The sequence below is a fragment of the Peromyscus leucopus genome, chromosome 22 (assembly GCF_004664715.2).
Source record: "Peromyscus leucopus breed LL Stock chromosome 22, UCI_PerLeu_2.1, whole genome shotgun sequence".
NCBI lineage: Eukaryota > Metazoa > Chordata > Mammalia > Rodentia > Cricetidae > Peromyscus > Peromyscus leucopus.
The window spans coordinates 4,078,961-4,087,241 of record NC_051081.1 but is presented as its reverse complement, the minus strand read 5'-3'; the positions used below and the strand labels follow the sequence as shown (position 1 = coordinate 4,087,241).

Genomic DNA, 8,281 nt, shown 5'->3' with positions numbered 1-8,281 from the left:
CAACAGGCTGTACCCTGTTCCTGGCACAGGAGGTTTAAGATAGTGGCATAAGATGTCTAATTGGAGCCTTGTCAAACCTATTATGTTTTGAGCCCATTTAGATTCCTTTCACTTATGTATAGGAAGCTTCTGGGGTAGTCAGTTTCCATATAGTTTTTCAAAGGGTCTGCAGTGTTGATTGTCCCTGCTCATATTCCCTCCTTTATCCTTCTCTCCCATCTTCGTCTAATTAAACCCTCCTAATCTAGTGTTCATTTATATCTTCATAACACTATAGACTTTCCCCTTCCTTGAGAGATACTCTCCTCCCTTCTGGTCCCTTACCAAGTACCAAACCTCTGTGGTTATTCAGATTGTAGTTCCCATATCAGAACTTTTAAATGAAAAAAAAAAAAACAGTATTTGTCTTTTTGGGTCTGGGTTGGCCCAATCCGGATGGATTTTTTTTTTCTATCTCCATCAGGCCAGTCTTAGGGAGGTATTTTCTCATGGCTGCAAGACTGTAAGGACCTGACCCACCAACCAACTCCCCCAGTGTTTTGCTTTCAGGTAGCTCTACTACAAAATTCCAATTGACAGTGCTTTGCGCATGCTCTGAGCATGGTTAAGCTTTCATCACTGGAGTCTGACATGGGCATGCGCAGAGCACGCGCACGAGGTTCACAGTTGCTGAGCATCATTGTGTGCCAGAGTAGCTGTGTTGTGAAGGACACACTGAACCAAGGATCTGCGCTAGCAGGACGGTCCTGTGTGTCAGTGGCGAGAATTTAGCAATGTTTTAAATTTTTAGTCTACCAGTGTTCTATTTTTTCTGTAGGGTTTGGGAGGGTGCGGGTGGGTAAGGGGGCGGGGGAGGCAGGGAGGGCCTGCACAGCCTAAGGGCTGAACATGCAGGAAGACATCAACCCAGATGCCCTTAGTATTCAAGCCCCAAAGCGGGCTCGCTGCTACACCTGCCTGTGACGACGACGCAAATTTCCCCTCTACTTGATCAGGTATGACCCAGTGGGGAAGATACAAAGGACGGCCAGCGCGGGGGACTTGGCTTCAATAGAACGGCTGATCAACTGCCAAGGATACCACGTGAATGGCCAGTACACAAGGCGCAGGTAATGGGACCTGGGGAGGGGAGAGGGCCAGGAGGGACAGGAACTGTTGGTGACAGTCAAGGCAACTAAGGAGAAACACACCTTCCAGGACTGTAACCTGAGGGAGGGGAGAGGTCATGCTTAGGCTCTTCTTTCACTGAGCCCAGTGGGGTTTGTGCCTGCTTTAGGCTTCCAGGCATCTGGGACCTGCCCAACTTGGAAGGGCAGCTCCTAGGCCTTATAAATTCTTTTACATTGTCTCTTTTAGAGCACTTTATTGGGTGCTTTAAAGTGATTTAGCTAATGGAACTACATACATTTTATTTTTATGTGTATACTTAAAATTTTTTTTAGATTTATGTATATGAGTGTTTTGCCTGCATGTATTTCCAGTGCACCACGTGCAAAAGAACGTGTTGGATCCCCTGGAACGGGAGTTACAGAAAGTTGTCAGTGCTAGAAATCAAACCCAGGTCCTCTACAAGCAAAACCAGAGTTTGTAAACACCAAGCCGTCTCTCCAGCCCTTAATAGATATTTTTTAATACTATGTTATATACAACACAGAAAATTGTAACATGAGATAAATTTTTACATAAAATGTCAACTTTAAGCCCCCCCCCCAAAGAATCACTAAGAAATCTTACATTAGTGGGATCCCTGTTTGCTGAGGGATCATATAAGGAAATTTTCAGTTGGAACTATGACTCTGACCCCCACTCCCTTGAGTACATGTTGTATGTGTGTTGGTACATATGTGAAGGCTACAGGTTGACATTATCTTCCTCAGTTGCTTTTCATCTCATTAACAGAGTGGTATGTGTGCACATATATCCCACACACCTGCAGTTAAGTATGTGAAGGTCAGAAGAAAGCTATATTTGAGAGTTGTATTCTGCCATATTGTGGGTTCTGGGGGTTGAACTCAGGCCATCAGGTCTGCTGGCAGGTCCCACCACCTGATGAACCACCTTGTGGTCCCTACACCTCATTTTTTGAGGCAGGTTCTCTCACCCAAATCCCCACTAGGTGTGATTTATTGTCTTGCAGTATGCTCATTCAGCTAGACTTGCAGGCAAGCAAGCTTTGGGGATCCTACTTATCCACATCCCCAGCACTAGATTTTCAAGGTGCTGGGGGTTCTGAACTCAGGCCCTCAGGCTTGCACCCCCTTTTCTGTTTCTTATTTCACACTATGTTCTAAAGGGGAACCAGAGACACTCAACAGTAGATTTTCCATAGCCCATATGCTTCTTGATAATCTCTGTAGTTCTGAGTGATTACTTAGTCTTCTAAATGAGAGCATTATACAAATAATAGAAGAATAAATTATATTTTCAAAATATTCTTTGCTTAACAAACACATTCTTTAAAAACACTAAATTTTCCAACTGTATTTATCCATTCTGTCAATCCATTTATTCCCCACATGGAACTTAGATATCTCCTATACAGCATACATATTCTACTATCTCTCAAGACCCTCTCATTCTTAAAATGTTTATTTTTATCTGCCCATTCACCCTCCTTACATTCTATAAATTTAAATATTGAATACAAAGACCCATGTTCATTTGAATCCTGATTTTCTTTTGGCTTAAAGCTTTTTGAAAATCAAAGCAAGGGAGCTATGATGCAGTGGATTATCTCCTTATAGAGATATTTGCCCAATTTTGGTGTGATGGACACATTGGAGGGTTTAAGGCAAAGGACTATGGCCTACTTTCCTACCATTTGGTGTCTGGATTATCATGGGCACTCTGTCTACTGTCTGAGGACTAGGCTGTGTCCCTGTTGGCAGCAAATATAAAAATATTACTTTTGGGCATTGAGAAATAAAAAAAATCAAAGTATCAATGACTGAGGATTTAGATTTTTTTTGTTGTTACTGCTGTTTTCAACTTGTTTGCCTTTCATAGTGTTAATAGCTAAAATTTACATAGATACAAGTGAAATGTAGAATTGCCATGGGTCTGTGGATTGTATCATATTTCATTTTATATAATGCACAGTGGACTGCATGATAACCTTTTATTTTGTATAGCAGCAAAGTTAAAAATATTGCCAATTGTAGTCATAAAATATCATGGCAGAGATTTTAGCAATGCTAAAATGTGAAATAAAGAGTAAGGTAGGCACAGTGGCACTGACCTGCAATCCTGCCTACTGGGAGGATTACCAAGTTCAAGGCCATCTTGGGGAATATAGTTTTAAAATATTGTAAACATATTTGAATAAAAAAATTGTGTCTTCAGAGTAGGTAGAATTCTGTTATTTCTCTTTATTGGAATATTGTGTTTGTTATCAGTAGGAAGACTAATCATTATTGTATCCACCAAACATTGACTGTCAGGTGCTGGAAGCACCTGTCCATGCTCTTGAAGATGTGAATTGAAGCATCACAGTAGCATGATGTAAGATAGCTACAGTGTTGAATCCCCATCCTGTGCATGGGGAAATTGAGTTATGGAGCACATAGAAAGCCTAATATATAACATATAATATTGCCAATTATAGTCATAAAATATCATGAATTATAAGTGGCAGAGATGTCAGTGATGCTAAAATGTGATATAAAGAATAAGGTAGGCACAGTGGCACTGGCCTACAGTCCTACCTACTGAATACTACTATATATAATATATAACTAGTTTATAACAGCAATTAGAGTACGATTTAAATCCAAGCTGAATTCAGTCTGTTGGGTGTTCTGTTATTCAGACAGGCTGCTCTGAGGAAGGATGAAACTTGTGATAGAGCACTTACCTTAAATGGGAGGGCCATGCACTATATCCCTAGCACAGCAAATGAACACTTGAGTAGAGAAATAAGTAAATAATAAAATTCCAGTTACTTCTCTTACATCAGAAGGAAATGAAGTTTGCTATCTAGTATTTACAGTTGAATGTGCCTCTATATTGTAAATTGTAATTTCCTAAAATGTCCTTTCAATTTTTAGACATCACTCCATTATGCCTGTGCACATAATCATCCAGACGTGGTAGAATTGTTAGTATCCCAAAGGCCTCTATTGATGTCCAGGATGATGAAAGCTGCACACCTTTGATTAAGGTAGCTATTGGACAGCAGTTTTGGTATGAATTGGATTAGATCTTGTCCTTGTTTGATTTTTTGTTGCTATGATAAAACACTGACCAAAATCAACTCGGAAAAGAAAATGTTTATTTGGTGCACAATTCCACATCACAGTACATCAGGAAGGGAAACCAGGGCAGGAGCTCAAATCAGGAACCAGAGGCAGGAACTGCAGCAGAGATCATGGGGGCAATGCTGCTTTTCCATGGCTTTTTCCAAGGCTTGCAGCTTTCTTATACTACTCTGGACTACCTGCCAAGCTGTGCAACCACCTCTAGGAAGCGGTGCCTTCCCACATCAACCTCAATCAAGAAAATGCTCCACAGACTTTCCCACAGTCCAGTCTGATAGAGGCAATTCCTCAAGTGAGGATCCCTCTTTCCAGGAGTCTTCAGCCTGTGTCAAGTTAGCAAAACAAATGAACAAGCAACCTCCCTCACTATAACAGCAACCAACTAGTGCTGATTGAGATACTTTAATATCTAGGTGTAGTGGCACACCCCTGAAATTCTATCACTTGGAAAGCTTTGGTGGGGAGATTATGAATTTAGGCAAGCCTGGGGTACTTAAGAAGACCCTGTCTCAAAAAGAGAGGGAAAATATTCATAACCTAAGCAATTTCTCTGATCTAAGTGAAACTATTCAATGCAATTTTAGAAATATTTATCTGGACTTTCTTGAATTGAAGATCTCTTTCTTTATACAATACCAACAGGCCACACAGAGGGGCAATATAGAATGCATAACTATATTACTGATTCAGGGTGCTAATTCCCACCTGAGGGATTTAAGTGGGAATACAGCCCTGAACCATGCCGTTTCCAGAAACAACACAACAATTGCCAGAAAACTGATGGACTACAACGCAGATATTGAAGCAAAAACTGAGGTAAAGCCCGTTCAATGTCATCCCCAATGTACTTCCAGCAATGACGCTCAGATCCACCTATCACATTCCAAAGCTCAAGTAGTCTCAACGAATCTGGTCAGAGTAAAACATTTTTCTCCAAATATGTTTTTTACATTTTTCTACATAGTTTAAAGGAACACAGCACAGCCTATTTTGTTTCAGAATGGGGCTTAATTTTAAATTTAAATAAAAGATTTGCCCCCTGCCACACTTCACATACACACAAACAATAAAAATAAATTAATTTTAAAGTTAAATGTCTGTAGAATTAACAGATTTCTGTTGAAATTAAGAAGTTACTGATGTGGTTTGTCTCTCAGAGATAAGGCTGGAGTGGAAAATTAAAAAGGTCACAGGCACACAGGCAAATTTGATCATTGAAAAAAACCTACCAAGAAGACATTTTTTTTTTTTTAATTTAACTTGTTCAAATTTTCTATGAACTTAGGAAATGCTATTCATGCTGTGAGATAATAATTTTCAGTTTAGGGAAGGAATAGTTTGGAAAAACAGACTGAGAAACTGCTCCAGAGGGGCCACTTGAGCTCACTCATTGAACAAGGCACACCAAACCTAGATGCCACGAGATAGGGTTGGGCCAATGGAGGCACATCTCCATGGAGCTAAGAAGCCTGGAACCAGTGAGTGTTTGTGGAGAGTTCTGGAGAGGAGTTGTGCTCACAGGCAATGTTGGAGAGGGCAGTGGTGTGTCAAAAGGAAGGGGCCAGCTGTGTGTGTGTGAACCTGCAGCAAGTGATGAAGAAAAATCTGTCCTTTATCACTCATTGTTTGCAGAATCTGTGATCAATTTTCAGTTGAGAAGCATGTAGATTTATAAAGTGTATTTTTTTTTCTTTATAGTGTGAGTTGACATCATATACACTTGCCTTATTTGAAGGAAAACACCAGATGGCACAGTTTTTAATGCAGTATGGTGCAAATGCACATTTGGAGGTTGAGTCCAATAGGTACCGTTTCTTCTTTTTTACAATCTTGGTGCTGTTCTTGAGAGTGACAGTTGCTTAAGTAAGGAACACTAAAATGATAGGAGGAAGATTGGCTTCAACTCAGGGGCCCACAGTGAGTGTGAGCTGGAAAAGGGACTGTTCCCACCAAACAAAAAGAACAGTGTGCATCAGGACTCAATTTCCCATAATCTGATTTGATTGGGGATTGTCAACTAGTTAAGGAAAACATATTAATGTTTTTACTCTGAAAAGTTTAATTTTATTATTTTTAACAGTGAAATTTGTAATCATTTCAGTATTTGCATTGTTTCTTATATATTTTCCTTTAAAATGCTGTGTTCAGCATAGTTTTTGAAAATCACATTGTCTCTTTAATTACTCATTCTACTTTAATTGCTTTTGAGCAATCATGACAATTAAATGCGATTACCAGATAGTAGCTAATATCAACATGAATGTCCCCAACATACTTGTATGTTTTAAATTAACTTATTTTAGTTGTTTAAATGTTTTGCATGCATTCTTTCTGCATAGCTTGTGTTTGGGCTGGCCACAGACATCCAAGAGGGCTTTGAGTCCCCTGGAATTGCAGTTCCATATGGTTGTCAGCCAAGATATGGGTCCTGTGAATCAAACCCTGGTCCTCTACCAGAGCAAAAAGTGGTATACACTGCTGAGTCATCTTTCCAGACCCCAGAATGAATATGTTTGTTTTGCACATGATCATAAGCAAAGGCCATGATATCTTTAGTAGAAATTATTAGCCAGCCCCACGGTCTTTGCTGATATCCTGGAGCCTAGGTCTCATTAGCCTGCCAGTTTGACACACTGAAATGCAGAGAACTTATACAAGGAAGAACATGAATAGGAGGCTGGACATGTTGGTACACTCCTCTAAATCCCTGCACTCATGAAGCAGAGGCAGGCTGGACTCTGGTTTCAAGGACACCCTGGTCTCAATTGATTTGGTGCATGGGGGAAGGCAAGAAACATGGGTGCCACAGCAGAAGTGTGGAGATCCAAGGATAATTTATAGGAGTTGTTTCTCTCCTCTCACCATTTCCTCAGGGTTCAAATTGGAGTTGCCAGTCATGCTGGCAAGTGCCTTTATCAGATTAGCCCTCTCAGTGTCCCTCTGATGTATGCCTTGACGGAAAATATATTAGTATTAATATACAGACACATACACACATACATGACCCACGCCAAAAAGAAAACAAACAAAAAATATTGAAACCAAACACAAACTCTCCAGTGCCAACAGATCACTCTGCATGCAGGCATAATGACCTGGGATCCATCCCAGAAAACACATTGGCCAGCAAACTGCTTGACTGCAACACACATGTTGAAGCAAAACTCAGGGAAAGATCATTAAACATTATTGCTATTGTATTTCTAGCAATGACACTCAGATCCACCTATCACATGCCAAAGCTCAAGCAGTCTCAATGAAACTCTTCAGAGTAAAACCCTTTTCTCCAAGTCTGTTTTTAATCTTGGTATACACATTTAAAGGAACACAGCACAGCCTATTTTGTTTGAGAAGACAGCTTCATTTGAAAATCAAACAAATAAATGGTTTTGGGCCCACACACACTTCACATACACACCAAACCTAAGAATTAATTTCCAAAACCAAGAAAGTTCATCCTCTAACTTTCCACTGCAGGAAAGTGAAACACAGCTTTTCTCCTGGATACTGAGATCTCCACTTTAAAGAAGATCAAAAGTGCGATGAACCTGTCTTCTTATGAGGAAGTAATAACTGATAGCTGCAAAGGAAAAGAAATATATTTACTGGTAATTCCCACTAATTTGACATGTAACATATTTGCTTGTGAGAGGAACGATGTCTCTGTGTTCCTATGTCTGCAGTATTGCAAATAGTGTCAGAGAAGAGGAACCCAGCCTGGAACATTCCTTCATATCCTTCATACCCTCACTTCTGGGAACCCACAATCTAATCACCCTCTAAGGCACTAGTTCTCAACCTTCCTAAGGCTGTGACCATCTGATGAACTTCCTCATGTTGTGGTGACCCCGCACATAAAATTATTTTCCTTGCTACTTCATAACTATAATTTTGCAAGTGTTATGAATTATAATGTCAATATCTATGTTTTCACAAGGTGTTTGGTAACCTCTGTGAAAGACAGTCCTAGGACTCCCAAATGGGACACTACCCACAGGATGAGAACCACTGTTTACATGGGTATG

General features: G+C 40.2%; 1 long non-coding RNA gene across 1 annotated transcript; it reads left to right on the top strand.

The window, feature by feature from the left end:
- The first annotated feature begins 870 nt into the window (after positions 1-870).
- LOC119086491 lies at positions 871-5,148 on the top strand. Its single transcript, XR_005089789.1, has 3 exons — positions 871-1,109; positions 4,047-4,159; positions 4,899-5,148. It is a non-coding gene; the product is annotated as an uncharacterized LOC119086491 (long non-coding RNA).
- The last annotated feature ends 3,133 nt before the right edge of the window (positions 5,149-8,281 follow it).